Genomic DNA, 16,764 nt, shown 5'->3' on the forward strand with positions numbered 1-16,764 from the left:
TAAGATCGTCAGGGTATGTGTTTTGAAAACACCTTCTCTTTAAAGGCTTGTGTAGGCCCGGGGCACAGTAGACCTCTTGCTTTGTCCAGTGTGTACCAGACCTTGGATTGATTGAAAAATCTTCCTTGGTGGAATTGTTTTAAAAAATTTATTTTAAAGTACAGAGAGGGGCATTGTAATTATTCAGAGGCCTTTAGTGTTCAGCTGATTTTTGCTGGCTTTACTCTCTTGAGTCTTTTGTTTATTTCCTTTACCCTTCTAATTGCCTGTCCTTTTGTTGAAATGACCCACCTTCTCTCAAGCACATAGCATATAAAGAAGATGCATTTGGCTTCCTGGGCCTTTTAACCTTAAAACTATATTCTGTATGGACTTTCTTCTAAGCTTCTTAAAGATCTGAACCGCCAGTGTCTTTGGATGTTTGAGTGCAAATATGAGGTGATGTATTCCTGTAGCATATGGCTTGGAAATGTGCAGCAGTGGGGAGCTGAATAAATAACCAGAAGTATGGATTATTCAAGCAGGAATGCTGAGGTTCTGGGAGCCTAATTTAAAAAGGAGCTCTAAAAGATGTAGAAATAGCACCTTTCTAGGATCTCCTAACTTTTCATTTTTGAATGCTGAAGTTACTGTTAAATTAATTCTTTTACATTAATTAGCTATATCAGCAGATTCAGCGTTTCTTTTTTTTTTTTTCCTTTCCCATGCTCTTTGTTCTGTGTAATTTTTTTTCTTCAGACTCCCAAATGAGAAGTTTAATTGGGAGGGAGTTGTTTCTCCCTAGTAGATCCATCCTTCCTGATCTTCTAGCAAGAGCTGCCAAGTTGCTCTCTGTCTCAAGGGAACCCATTTAAAAACTGCAGCTATAACACTAGAAGTTCAGGAAAATTCCTCTGGTTCCATTGCCCCTAAATACTTATTTTTATTTGATTTCAAGCATTCATCAAACAGTTAATGAAATGCCCACCTGGAGAGGTAGCAATATGGGGTAGTGTTAAAGAATGGGGTTTAGAGTTAAGGGAGATGTGGATTTGGAACACAGCTCTTTCAGTGACTAGTTTTGGATGTTTGGTGAGTTATTCTAACCTTTCTGTCCTCTGATTCTCCCTTTTTACATCTGAAAAATGGAAGGGATTTCCATTTCCAAATTTCCAGGGATTTTGTGGGAATTAGACTACAAATTCTCTGGGACAGCTCTGCAGTTATTAAAACATTGATAAAGTGCTATGTTCACTTACTATGTTAAGTGCTAGGCTTATCACAGACATGAACAAGACAGGATTCTTGCCTTCAAGAAACTCAATAGGTCGTGATGGAGGCTGACAGTAAATAACTCTAATATAATTTAATGTATTGACTGTTAAGAGTAACGGTGAATTTTGCATGTCCACAGCCTGGGAGTTTTTTTATGTTTCTGATTATTGATAAGGAACGATCACCAACAAGATAGTCATTTATACATTTATGTACACACATTATCACACATACATATATATGATTCAATTTTAATATTTTTATTATTTTTGCTGCTGCTGCTGCTGCTAAGTCGCTTCAGTTGTGTCCGACACTGTGTGACCCCATAGATGGCAGCCCACCAGGCTCCCCCGTCCCTGGGATTCTCCAGGCAAGAACACTGGAGTGGGTTGTCATTTCCTTCTCCAGTGCATGAAAGTGAAAAGTGAAAGTGAAGTCGCTTTATCAAGGCATAAGTGATATATAATCAGACACTCATTTTAAGTATAGAGTTTTAATTTTGACAAATGTGTATACCTTTATTTTCACCACAAGGAAGATGTAAGATACTGTCGACTGAAAAACACGCACAACATGAGAGCTGTGAGTTAGGTTTTATTTGGGGCAAAATGAGGACTATTGCCTGGGAGACAGCCTCTCACGTAGCTCTGAGGAACTGCTCTGAAGAGGAAGTGGGGAAGTCAGTTTATGTGTAATTTTGGTGAAGGGAGATATGTGTACCATTTTGGCATGGTGTTGCTGCTAATCATGAGGAGCAGATGTCTCCATTAATGATTTTATTGCTTTCCTAGATAGGAGAGGATGCAAGAAATTAGGCCCAGAAAATCTTCTCCTGTCCTCACACCATACACAAAAATGGCTTAAAGACATTAATAAAGACATGACACCATAGAACTCCTAGGAGAGAACACAGGCAGAGCACTGTGACATAAATCATAGCAGTGTTTTCTTAGGTCAGTTTCCCAATGCAAAAGAAATAAAAGCAAAAATAAACAAATGGGACCTAATCAAGCAAAAAAGCTTTTGCACAGCAAAGGAAATAAAACGAAGGGACAGCCTCCAGAATGGGAGAAAATATTTGCAAATGATGCAGCAGACAAGGGCTTAATTTCCAAAATATACAAACAGCTCTTACTGCTCAATGTCAAAAAAAAAAAAAATAACAACCCAGTCAGAAACTGGGCAGAAGACCTATATAGGCACTTTTCCAAAGAAGACATACAGTAGAGATAGCCAAGACAGTCAACAGGTACGTGAAAAGATCTTCAACATTACTAATTATTATAGAAATGCAAGTCAAAGCTGAGGTGAGGTACCACCTCACACCAGTCAGAATGGCCATTGTCAGAAAGTCTACAAGTAATAAATGCTGAGAAGGTGTGGAAAAAAGGGAGCCCTCCTACAATGCTGGTATGTGTGTGCTCAGTCCCTTCCGTCGTGTCCAGCTCTTTGTGACGCTATGAACCGTAGCCTGCCCGCCTTCTCTGTCCATGGGATTCTTCAGGTAAGAATACTGGAGTGGGTAGCCATTTCATTCGCTAGGGGATCTTCCTGACACAGTGATCAAAACCGCATCTCTTATGTCTCCTGCGTTGGCAGTCAGGTTCTTTACCGCTAACGCCACCCGGGAAGCACAGTGGGAAGCTAGTGGGAATATAAATTGGTGCAGGCCCAACAAGATAGAGGTTGCTTAAAAAACTAAAAATAGAGTTACCATATGATCCGGCAATCCAAAACTTTTGGGCATATATCTGGAAAAGACGAAAACTGTAATCTGAAAAGATGCACGCAGCATGGTGTTTCTTAGCCACATTACTTAAACAATAACCAAGACATGGAAGCCACTTGTGTCCATCAACAGATGAATGGATAAAGAAGATGTGGTTATATATACATACAATGGAATATTACTCAGCCATAAAAATAATGATAGAGCCATATTCTCTCTCATAAAAGAGAATAAAATATTGTCATTTGCAGCAACATGGGTGAACCTAGAGATTATCATTCTAAGTGAAGTCAAAGACAATTACATTAAGTCACTTATGTGTAGAATCTTAAAAAAATGAAACAAATGAACTTATTTACAACATAGAAATGGACTCACAGACATAGAAAATGAGCATATGGTTACCAAAGGGGAAAAGTAACCAATATTATTTATCAATAAAAAATATTATTAATCTATTTTACATTCATTTTTTTGTACTAACTCTTTAAAATCCAGTGTGCATTTTACATTTACATCTGAATCCAATGCTAGGTTTTCATTAAAGTACTTGGTTTTTATTTAGATTTCATACAATTTACAGTTGAAAAAGTAGATTCCCATACTTAAATATACTTATTCCAAACATACTTAAATATTTCCCAATAACTGAATCAAGTATCAATTTTTAAACTTAAATCTGAAATTTAGCTGTATTTCAAATATTCCATGGCTGTATGTGGCTAGTGGCTACCATATTGGATAACGCATGTATAGATCATTTTTATCACCCTCTGAAATTGATTTGATCCCTTTTACAATCAATTCCCATCAATCCAGCTTTGGCCCCAGTCAACCATTATCTTTCTAGAATTTCATATAAATAAATCATACAGTATGTGTTTTGTTTAGCTTATTTAACTCAATAGGTTGTTTTTGAGGTTCATTTACTTTGCATGTATCAGTAGTGTGTTTCTTTCTTATGCTTAGTTCAGTTCAGTTCAGTTGTTCAGTTGTGTCTGACTCTGCAACCCCATGAACCGCAGCACACCAGGCCTCCCTGTCCATCACCAACTCCCGGAGTCCATCCAAACCCATGTCCATTGAGACAGTGATGCCATACAACCATCTCATTCTCTGTCGTCCCCTTTTCCTCCTGCCCTCAATCTTTCCCAGCATCAGGGTCTTTTCAAATGAGTCAGCTCTTCGCATCAGGTGGCCAAAGTATTGGAGTTTCAGCTTCAACATCAGTCCTACCAATGAACACCCAGGACTGATCTGCTTTAGGATGGACTGGTTGGATCTCCTTGCAGTCCAAGGGACTCTCGAGAGCCTTCTCCAACACCACACTTTAAAAGCATCAATTCTTCAGTGCTCAGCTTTCTTTATAGTCCAACTCTCACATCCATACATGACCACTGGAAAAACCATAGCCTTGACTAGATGGACCTTTGTTGACAAAGTAATGTCTCTGCTTTTTAATATGCTGTCTAGGTTGGTCATAACTTTCCTTCCAAGGAGTAAGTGTCTTTTAATTTCATGGCTGCAGTCACCATCTGTAGTGATTTTGGAGCCCAGAAAAATAAAGTCTCTCACTGTTTCCACTGTTTCCCCATCCATTTCCCATGAAGTGATGAGACTGGATGCCATGATCTTCATTTTCTGAATGTTGAGTTTTAAGCCAACTTTTTCACTCTCCTCTTTCACTTTCATCAAGAGGCTTTTGAGTTCCTCTTCACTTTCTGCCATAAGGGTGGTGTCATCTGCATATCTGAGGCTATTGATATTTCTCCCGGCAATCTTGATTCCAGCTTGTGCTTCATCCAGCCCAGCGTTTCTCATGATGTATTCTGCATATAAGTTAAATAAGCAGGGTGACAATATACAGCCTTGACATACTCCTTTTCCTATTTGGAACCAGTCTGTTGTTCCATGTCCAGTTCTAACTGTTGCTTCCTGACCTGCATACAGGTTTCTGAAGAGGCAGGTCAGGGGGTCTGGTATTCCAATCTCTTGAAGAATTTTCCACAGTTTGTTGTGATCCACACAGTCAAAGGCTTTGGCATAGTCAATAAAGGAGAAGTATCCAGCAGATGTTGGCAATTTGATCTCTGGTTCCTCTGCCTTTTCTAAAACCAGCTTGAACATCTGGAAGTTCACAGTTCACGTATTGCTGAAGCCTGACGTATTGTGGATCTTCACGTATTGCTGAAGGTCCCCTGGAGGAGGAAATGGCAACCCACTCCAGTATTCTTGCCTGGAGAATCCCATTGACAGAGGAGCCTGGTGAGCTACAGTCCACAGGGTCGCAAAGAGTCGTGCACGACTGCAGCAATTTAGCACATAGGCGTGCACAAGGCTGTTAAACATCTTTTCATGTTGACGGTTCTCACATCTTTTGTTTAGTCAACCCTTTGTTCAGACTTATTGTCTAAATTTTATTTGGGTTGTGTTATTGAGTTTTAAGTGTTCTTTATTCTAGAAAGAAGTTTTTGTCAGAGACATGTTTTGGAAACATGTTTTTCCTAGTCTGTGGCTTGCCTTTTCATTTTTTAGCAGTGTCTTTTTAAAGAGCAAAAGTTTTACTGATAAAGTCTAATTTTAAAATATATATATATATATATATATATATTTAATTGTGCTTTTGGTATGACATATAGACTGTGTTTCCCTAAGCAGGGTCTCAAAGTGTTTCTTTCATCTTTTTTTTAGAATTTTCAGTTTTATGTTTTACATTTATAGATCTGTGATCGATTTTAAATTAATTTTCATATTTGGTATTAGGTATGAATTGAGGTTCTTGGTTTTATTTATTATTTTTGCAGCAGTTCAGTTCAGTCACTCAGTCGTGTCAGACTCTTTGCAACCCCATGAACTGCAGCACGCCAGGCCTCCCTGTCCATCACCAACTCCCGGAGTTCACCCAAACCCATATATCCAATTCTGGCACCATTTATTGCAAAGATTGTGCCCTTTCCAGTTAATCACCTTTACACGTTTGTCAGAAATTAATTACCTTACATGTGTGGGTCTACTTTTTGTGCTTTCTATTCTGCCTCATTGATCTATGTGTCTGTCTTTTTGCCAACACAACCCTGTTCTGACTGTACGGTTGAGTCTTGAAATTATGTGATGTGAATTGTCTTAATGTCTTTTTAAAGACTTTTAACTATTCTAGTTCTATAGTTTCTTCGTATATAACTTTCTAGAAAAACTGCTAGGGTTTTAATTGGCATTCTAATGATTCTAGATTCTTCTGGGGAGGATGCACATCTTTGCCACAGTGAGACTCCCAATCCATGCACATGGTATATTTCTCCATTTATTTAGGTCTTTTATTCTTTCATCGGTGTTCTGATTTTTAAAGACAACTTGATATTTTGTATTTTCCTAGAAATTTTCAGTTTCATAGACTTCCAAGTTTATTGATAGAAGTTGTCCTTGTATTTGTGTAATTCTGTTCTATATCTTCCATTTCTTCTTTTTCATTTTCTGCTCATTATGTCTTCTTTATAACTGCTAATGTTATCTATTTAAATTTCCCTGCTTTCTTACTCAGTCAACTTTGTTAAAAGTGATTGAGATTGTCTTTGCTTTTGGTTTGGCATTTTGTTGGTTTGTATACTTTTTGCCTTCTCACAAATTTGTTTGTCTTTAATTCCTATTTTCTTCTTTATTTCCATTTATTGTGTTGCCCTTTTCTAAATACCTGAGTTGAATGGTTAATGCTTTTTAAAATAATCCTTTTATTTGAAAATAAAAACATTCAGGGATTCCCTGGCGGGCCAGTGGTTAGGACTCTGTGCTCTCACTGCCAAGGGCCTGGGTTCAGTCCCTGGTCAGGGAATTAAGATCCCACAAGCCTTGTGGCACAGACAAAGGGGAAAACAGCAACAACAAACAAACAGACTTTAAGGTTAAAATTTTCCTCTTAAAATGGCTTAGCCTCATCACACAGTTTCAAGTGGTTAAGTCTTGTTTTCTTACTACCTTAATAGAAAATATAGGCTGAATAGTATCTGCTTTTCTAATTTCAAACTTTATTTGTGGCCTTGTAGATGGCTAGTTTTTGTGTATATTCCGTGGACACTTAGAGTTTGTGTTCCTAGAGTATAAAGTGCTGTACATAACTCCTAAATCAATTTTTAAAATATATTTTAACTCTTCCATATTCATTTAAAACAACTAATCTCAAAAATATACAAGCAACTCTTATAGCTCAACTCCAGAAAAATAAACGACCCAATCAAAAAATGGGCCAAAGAACTAAATAGACATTTCTCCAAAGAAGACATACAGATGGCTAACAAACACATGAAAAGATGCTCAACATCACTCATTATCAGAGAAATGCAAATCAAAACCACTATGAGGTACCATTTCACACCAGTCAGAATGGCTGCGATCCAAAAGTCTACAAATAATAAATGCTGGAGAGGGTGTGGAGAAAAGGGAACCCTCTTACACTGTTGGTGGGAATGCAAACTAGTACAGCCACTATGGAGAACAGTGTGGTGATTCCTTAAAAAACTGGAAATAGAACTGCCTTATGATCCAGCAATCCCACTGCTGGGCATACACACTGAGGAAACCAGAAGGGAAAGAGACACGTGTACCCCAATGTTCATCGCAGCACTGTTTATAATAGCCAAGACATGGAAGCAACCTAGATGTCCATCAGCAGATGAATGGATAAGAAAGCTGTGGTACATATACACAATGGAGTATTACTCAGCCATTAAAAAGAATACATTTGAATCAGTTCTAATGAGGTGGATGAAACTGGAGCCTATTATACAGAGTGAAGTAAGCCAGAAGGAAAAACATAAATACAGTATACTAACGCATATATATGGAATTTAGAAAGATGGTAACAATAACCCTGTGTACGAGACAGCAAAAGAGACACTGATGTATAGAACAGTCTTATGGACTCTGTGGGAGAGGGAGAGGGTGGGAAGATTTGGGAGAATGGCATTGAAACATGTAAAATATCATGTAAGAAACAAGTTGCCAGTCCAGGTTCGATGCACGATACTGGATGCTTGGGGCTAGTACACTGGGACGACCCAGAGGGATGGTATGGGGAGGGAGGAGGGAGGAGGGTTCAGGATGGGGAACACATATATACCTGTGGCGGATTCATTTTGATATTTGGCAAAACTAATACAATTATGTAAAGTTTAAAAATAAAATAAAATTAGGAAAAAAAAAAAAAGAATACACACACACACACACATACAAAATAGGTAATAAAAAAAATAAAAAAAATAAATAAAAATAAAAAAACTAATCTGTCAAACTTAGAGAGTAATATTGATATCTTAATATAACTGGCTTTTTTTTTTCCTTTTATTCTTGACTCTTTTGCTCGTTATATTCTACATTGTTTATTCAGGAAATAAATGCTAACTCTTTTATTTTAACTTTTTATGTCATTTTATATTATATGTGACTCCTATTAAGAGCATGTAGCTGTTTTTTTGGATTTTTAGTCCAATGTGAGAGTTTGTTTTTAAGCAGATGAATTTAATGTACTTGTTTCTATTACAGTGACTATTGTGTTTGGCCCTTTCCTTCTCTCTATTTTGTTCCAATGGTTTTCTTGAAGATTTTATTTTGCTTTGTCTTTTAGTTCTTTCATTTTCCTTCTGCGGGAAACTAAGCAATTTATTCCATTTCTTTTCTGTTAGTGTAATTTACTTTTTGAAAAATGAAGCTTGATTTATTTGTTTATGAACATTTGGAGTGGTACCAAGTCCCTTCAGGATCTGTCCTCTGCCTAATTCTCCTGTGGCCATCTCCGCTCATTCTCCTTTTCCCACACATGTACTTTCTGTTCTCTAAACCAAACTATTTAGATTCCTTAACACATTTCTTTATTTTCTCTGGGTACCTCACCCTTGATACTTAGGCTAAAGTTCTTTTAAGAAGCCTCTGTCCCTATATCACTTCCCCTTGCCCTGTCCTTACACCCACACACCCCCTCTTGATTTCAGAGATTAGGTTCGGGCATCCCCCGCTGTGGGAGCACTTACCATCCTGTGTGGCAAGCACCTCTTTGTCCCTGTCTGTACTATAAGACTCTTGAGAGCAGGAACCAGGTTTTCCTCTCTGTATCCCCAGAATCTAGCAATAATACCTATTAGGCGCTCAGTAAATATTTTCTAAATGAATAAGGAACGTCTTGAGAAATATTTTTGCTTTTTAGAATCATTGGGTCATAGAATTGCCGGCAGATCCTGTAGATAGACCCAAAGAATGAGGAATGATTTATTAAAAGCCATGTAGCTGAGAATGTAGTCTCCCGTCAAGAGACATTTAGTCCTGTTTGCCCGTGTGAAATTTTTTGGTGTGTGAGGAATATAAAATAGGGTGGTGGTGAACCTGATCTTCAAGACTCCAGGAAAGCCAGGCATCAGCTGTAGTCCTGGGCTCACTGCCCGGTTTGGCTTGTGCCGTGCTGGGCTCCAGAGCAAAGCCAATGCAAGTGTCTACACTTCAGTTTATCCCCCCTTGGAACACTTGACCCTCTCAGCTCTCTTCTTCCATCCTCCTCCTAGATATTTTAGGGTTATGGTTTAGGTATTTATTTCTTACAACCTTTCTACTCAAGGTTCAAAGAAGCCCTTCGTGTAGATTTGTAGCTGAGTTTTAGCTTTTGTTTCTGAGCCCTGTTTGGAGGTCTGGGACCTCTTAGCCCTTCCCTCACAGGCCTTTGCCCTCTTCTTTCCCCTCCATCCCACTGTTAGTTTAGTTGTCAGATGACTTTTTCATTCCTGTGTTGAGAGTGCCTGGATTTCACAGTGCTTGACAGAATCAATAAGGGAAAAAAGGCTATTTTTTGTTTGTTTTTTTCTCTCTCTGCCAAAGAATAGATGAAGACATTTTGAAAAAGAAGAAAAAGGATTGCTGAGGTGATATTTAAAACTGGAACTCATGCTGTGAAAGAAACAGCAGGTAGCCATCCTAGAGTATAAGAACTCAAAAAAAAAGGATTTCTCATTTGGCCGTTGTTTTTTGATAAGGAAAGAGAGAATATGAGGTGAGGGTGGGACCCACAGAGCCCCTTGGGTGGTGGAGAACTCTTCTGAAAGGAAGAGAAAACCAGAGGCCCTGAATTTCGGCTATCTTCCCTTATTCTTTTGGCTTGGTAGTCAAGAGTTAGGGTGGTGGTTGTTGTCTAGTCACTAAGTCGTGTCTGACTCTTTTGTGACCCTCTGGACTGTAGCCCGCCAGGCTCCTCTGACCATGAGATTTTCCAGGGAAGAATACTAGAGTGGGTTGCCATTTCCCTTTTCCAGGGGATCTTCCTGAGCCTGGGATCAAACTCTCATCTCCCACATCGGCAGCCAGATTCTTTACATCTGAGCCACCTGGGAAGAACTAGGGTACAAAGAGGATATTTGGGTGATCCTTGGCTGGCAGCCAGAGAGTTAAGATAGGAACATAAACCAAGTGGTATTTTGGTAGTCAGAAATAGTTGAGAGAAAAATAAAATTTGGGAGAGTTACAGTTTATCATGCAGTTTAACAAGGTGATGAGATTTATAGGGTCCAATTCACAGAAATAAGACTAAATTATACCTATGGGGCCATGGCCATCTTAGAATTTAGCAGAAAATGAGGGTGGAGCTGTAAAGACGGCCTCATTGCCCCTGGATGGAGACTGGTTTGCCATTTCTTTGTGCTTGGTTACAGAAGTCTGTCTTTGGTAAGCTGTTGCTGCAAATTTAAGATTTCAATATACCGGGTTTAATTACAGACTGTGCTCCGAAGTGTTCGCTTCTTGCCTCCACAGAGCACTTTTTAACAGTATGTCCTTTTATCAAATGGTTCAGTGTTCTCTGAGAAACAACAAAGCCAGTGGGAGACAGAAGAATTACATTGTCAGTTTCCTTGAAAACGTTGACATGAAGCTTATTACTTCTGTTGTAAAACCCTGTTCCACTTAGAAAAAGAAGAGACCACCGTGATCCCAAGGGATGTATACAATTGTAGCTTGGGGTTGTGTAGCAGAAATACAGTGAACCCATGCTGATTATTAACTGTATAGGCCAAAAGGGAAAAAAAAAAAAAAGGAAAGAGAAGGGTACATTCATTCATACATCCATTTTAGGAACCATCAATTTTTTTTTTTAATCTTGAGTTTTTTTTTTTTTCTTTCAGTTTAACTGTTTAACTCACTATAATTATTTTGAGATTCTGCCACATGTAACAATTGTCCCTTTTTCTTTGCTGGATAGTATTCCATTTAAGAATACATCAGTTTGTTCATTCATTTGTTGATGGACATTTAGATTTTCACTTTTTTGCTTTTAAGAACAAAGCTACTGTTAATATTCATGAATAAAATCTTTGAACAACATTTTTCATTTCTTTTGGATAGATATCTATGAGTTGAATCATATCTAGGATCAGTATAATAGTTGATCCTATCATATCTGGATCATATGATAGGTGTATATAGTGTTTTGTATTTTAGCCATTCTAGTGCGTGTATATAGGTGTCTTGTGGTTTTAATTTGAATTTCCCTCATGGCTAGTGATATTGAGTGTCTTTTCATGTGCTTATTTGCCATCTACATATCTTCTTTGGTAGTGTATGATCAAATCTTTTGCCCATTTTGAGCAGGGGTAAGAGTGGTTGTCTTATTATTAACATTTCTTTCTGTGTCATAGATACACTCATGTCAGATATTTGTTTTACAGATATTTTCTTCCAGTCCATAGGTTACCTTTTCATTTTCATAGCATAGTCTTTTGAAAAGTTTTAATTGGGCATTGAAACATGTATAATATCATATATGAAACAAATCGCCAGTCCAGGTTCAATGCATGATACAGGATACTTGGGCCTGGTGCACTGGGATGACCCAGAGGGATGGTACAGGGAGGGAGGTGTGAGGGGGGTTCAGGATAAGGAACATATGTATACCTGTGGCGGATTCATGTTGATGTGTGGCAAAACCAATACAATATTGTAAAGTAATTAGCCTCCAATTAAAATAAATAAATTTATATTTAAAAAAATGTTTTAATTGGGGATTGGGGGGGGTGGCAGTCACCGCACCACGCATCTTACAGGATTTTAGTTCCCCAACCAGGAATTGAACCCAGGTCACCACAGTGAAATCCCCAAGTCCTAACCACTGGACTTCCAGGGAATTCCCAGAGAAGTTTTAAATTTTGATAAAGTAAAATTTTTTCACTTGTTCCAGTGATCTTTTTTCTTTTTCTTTTTTTCTCTTTAAGTAAACTTGGGTAGTTTGTGTCTTTTAAGGACTTCATTTTATCTAAGTGGTACAATTTTTTGGCATAAAGTTGTTCTTGAATATCCCCTTATTATCCTTTTAACTCCTATATAATCTGCAGGGAGATATGCCTTCTGCTATTTCTAATGTTAGTCATTTGTGTCATCTTTTCAAAGAATCAGTTTTTGTTGTCATTGATTTCTACTGGTTTTTTGTTTGTTTTCTGTTTCAGTGATTTCTACTCTGATCTTCTTTATTTCTTTTCTTCTGATTGCTTGGGGTTTAATATGCTATTCTTCTGATTCCTCAAGAAGGGAATTCGAGATCGCTGACCTGACATCTTTCTTGAATTTTCTAATATATATTTAATGGTATAAATTTCCCTCTAATTGCTGCTTTAAACCATGTTACACACATTTTAATATGTTGTATTTTCAGTTCAAAACACCTTCCAATTCTCTCTTTTTTTTTCTTCGTTTTCTGAATGTTGAGTTTTATTATTATTATTTTTAATTTTATTTTATTTTTAAACTTTACATAATTGTATTAGTTTTGCCAAATATCAAAATGAATCCATCACAGGTATACATGTGCTCCCCATCCTGAACCCTCCTCCGTCCTCCCTCCCCATACCATCCCTCTGGGTCGTCCCAGTGCACTAGCCTCAAGCATCCAGTATCGTGCATTGAACCTGGACTGGCATCTCGTTTCATACATGATATTTTACATGTTTCAATGCCATTCTCCCAAATCTTCCCACCCTCTCCCTCTCCCACAGAGTCCATAAGACTGTTCCATACTTCATCTTTGACTCATGATATATTTAGAAGTGTATTATTTAGTTTTAAAATATTTGGGAATTTCCTCCCTTTTTTTTTTCTTTTGGCCATACTTCATAGCATGGGGGGGGATCTTAGTTCCCCGAGCAAGGATCAAACCCTCATCCCTTGTGTTGGAAGGGTAGAATCCTTATATATATATATATATATATATATATATATATATATATATATATATATGTAATTTTATTTGTTTATTTTTGGCTGTGCTGGGTCTTCATTGCTGTGCAGGGGAAGCATGGAGTCAATCACTGGACTGCTGGAGAAGTCTCCCACATGTCTTTCTGTTTTTTATTTTTACTGTGTTTTTTTATGTCTACTATAGTGCTAGAAACAAAAATCTTACCTTTGTTTTCTACATATTTGTTTCATTTTCTGGCACAGGCAGTCAAGAAATGGTTGGTACTAGTAGTTTATAAAAAATGAATGGGAGTAGAAATTGAAAAAAATGAATCTAGCGATATAGAAGACTGCCACTGTTCTATTTTAGAGGTGGAATATCTCTTAGCGTCTGCCACAGCACTAGTGTTCTTCGGCACTGTACTTTGAGAGCACCTGTGAACTTAGTCATGTTGATCTTATGTCTAATTCATAGGAATCCTGGATCCCGGAAAGTGATATATTTGGGGAGCTAAAGGGAAATGAACGTAATCATGTACATTTTAAAGCAAACAAAAATGATCTCATATGTCATTATCCACGTTTTTTTGCAGAAATAAGTTTATGGTTCACAGTGTCTTTTAAAGAAGACTGTCACTGCCTATCACTTTTTTTTCTTGATTCCTCACAGTCTTCTGGTTGAGAAGGGAGTGGACTTTAACTCTTTTACTTGTCTTTCGAATAAGTTTCCTTCAGGGTTTAATCCCTCTTTTCTGCATATTTTGTTCACCCTCTTAGGGTAATCTTCACATCATTGATTCAATTACTAGCCATAGATTTAATCATTCTTACACATGGGGTCACAAAAGAGTTGGAAGTGACTGAGCACGTGCATTTCCCTCCATTTTTAAAAAATAACTTTATTTATTTATTAATTTGTGTTTGGTTGCGCTTGGTCTTCGTTGCTGCACATGGGCTTTCATAGTTGCTGAGAGCCAGGACTATTCTCTAGCTGTGGTGCACAGGCTTCTCACTGTGGTGGCTTCTCCTGTGAAGCACAGGCTCTGGGGGCTCTGGCTTCAGCAGTGCAGCATGCAGGGCTCAGTGGTTGTGGCTCCTGGGCCCAGTTGCTCTGCAACATGTGGAATCCTCCCAGACCAGGGATCAAACCCATGTCCCGTGCATTGGCAGGCAGTCTGCCATCCACTGTACCACCAGGGAAGTCCATTTCCCTCTATTTTTAATCTCATTCCTGGACTGCAGAGCGGTAAGTCTAAGCTGGTGTCTCACCAACACCCAGGATCAATCTGAACTCACCTCTTTTCACCCATAGTCTCTTGTTACTTCGCCTTTTTTTACCAGTGTCTCTGCCTTCCATGTATTTCCACTCTTTCTTCTACTTCTTCCTTTTCCCCTCCCTTGATACAGTCCAACCCACTGTGGCAAGTATGGTCTTTCTAATACACAGAATCAACTGGCTTCATTTTTTTCCTGCTGCCTCTCTGGCTCTTAATGTTCTCACAGGACCATGCACCACTCTCCTGAATGTAGCATGCTTATTCATGCCTTGGCTGTTTCCTTCTGCTCTAAATACCCTTATCTTTTTTGCCGATCTGAGAAAGCCATCCAGTGCACCTTGGTTCAGGCATCATCCCCGTTGTGAGGCCTCCCTGACTCCTCGCCCTCCTCCCTGCATTCACTTTCTCCTCTGCACACACCTCCACTGTAGCACATGGCTCTTCTTCTCAGTATACCATGGTCTGCACATCTTTCTCCCTTGTGAACCGCACTCCTCAGAAGCATGAGCTGTGCCTCTCTTTACATCTCAGCTTAATATCTGGCACTTGTTAGGTGCTTCATAAATATTTGATGAAAGAACATACTCAAAATGCATGTTTATTACGAAAGTGTTTCTGTCTTAAAAAAAAAGAAAGAGTTTCTGTCTAATTAAGCCTAAGTGGAAACTTCCCTGTCTTCCCCTTTCTGCCTCCTCAGAAGGTTCACCTTGGTAGAAGAGTAGATGACTCAGTCCTTTCTCACCAGCTCCCATTTTCTAGCAGCCAGCATCCACATTGGGCCTGGCATGACCGACAACCTGATGAACCCAGCCAAGACTAAGATAAACTACTTGTCCTCAAGTAGAATAAATATTTCAAATAAAGCCAACCCAAGAAAGTCAGGCCAAACAGCTATTGATTGCTAAAAGCCTGAACTTGAGCCCAGTGAATATTCCAAAGTTCACCTCCATGCAGCTTGTCTAAATGGTGATCAATATGCAATTACTGCCCCCTTTAAAGGCGTCTTACACTGCCTATCTGGAAAAGGATTTTACTTTTAAAATCTTTTGTTTGTTGAATTTGCTTAGGCAGGGAAAAAAGAGAGACTTGGCTAAAGCAGCATCCTTTACCTTTAGCATTTCAAACAATTCTGTTATATGTGAAATGGTTTGAATGTATGCGGAATGGTAACTGGAAGGTGCCCTGTTACATGACCGTCATTCATTTCGAGAGGACTTTTTCTGAGTGGCTAAACAGTAAGGATGTTGTATTTCAGTTTCCTAATTTCTCCTCACATGGTTACATGCCCTAGTCATAACCTTTGTAAATTTAAGTTTGTAGAGTGGGATGCTGAAGTCCAGCTTCAGTGAAAACAAATATATTGTTTGTCTAGTTTCCTTTCAGAATTTTATTTTGATGCAGAAAAACCCCTCCCTGCTGAATTTAGAAATCTTATTTACCCTACTCCTGATATTTAAGATTCCATGTCTCACAAATAGGCCTTTTTGATGCCCTGCCATAATTAGAGCTCTTGTTTTCACTTGTACTCTTGTCATAGTCTCTTAAAGGTGCCTCCTGACCCCAAGCTCTGTCCCTCCAGGCCCTTCATCACACTACTGCCAGATTAAGCTTTCAAAAATCTATTTATGTAGCGCCCTCCTTTTCTTAAACATATCACGGCTTCTTCAGCATCAGTGGCATGGAGCCCAGGTCCCTTGGGCAGCACAGCCAGGGCCTGTCGTGACCTGTTCCTGCCCACTTCCCCTCAGTCGTCTCCCCCACCCCCCATCATTCAAAGCTACTTCCAATCCCTCCAAGTGACACGCTCTTACAGACCTCCTGTACCTTTGCATATGCTGCTTACCGCCACCAATATCATGGCTTTCTCTTCTCTGCATGGCAAGTAATCATACTTCAGACTCAGTTCAGATGTCACAACTGGATACCCACGTGCAAATGGATGCAGTTGGATCCTTAACTAATACCACATACACAGATTAGTTCAAAAATAAAGATCTAAATGTAAGAACTAAAACTAGTACACTCTTAGAAGAAAACATAGGTTTACATCTTCATGACGTTGGATTTGGCAACGATGACAGTGTTCTATAATTGCCTAAGGTGATGGTAGCACATTTCTGAATATTCTAAGATCCATTGAATTGTACATTTTAAATGGGTGAATTGTATGGTGTGTCAACTATATCTTGATAAAGCTGTTAAAGAGAAAGAAAAAGGAAGAATAGGTGATCCATAATCCTACCACCTTGAAATGACCTGTTAGTATTTTGATCTGTTTCTTTCCAGTGTCTTCTAATGCATATTTTTTACATA

General features: G+C 38.6%; 1 protein-coding gene across 1 annotated transcript in view; it reads left to right on the forward strand.

Moving 5' to 3' along the window:
• Positions 1 to 16,764, forward strand: part of CTNNBL1 (catenin beta like 1) — a 167,006-nt gene that overhangs the window by 83,506 nt on the left and 66,736 nt on the right. The gene's annotated exons all lie outside the window — the stretch shown is intronic.

Source organism: Bos indicus, chromosome 13 (genome assembly GCF_029378745.1).
Source record: "Bos indicus isolate NIAB-ARS_2022 breed Sahiwal x Tharparkar chromosome 13, NIAB-ARS_B.indTharparkar_mat_pri_1.0, whole genome shotgun sequence".
In the NCBI taxonomy this organism is placed as follows: Eukaryota; Metazoa; Chordata; class Mammalia; order Artiodactyla; family Bovidae; genus Bos; species Bos indicus.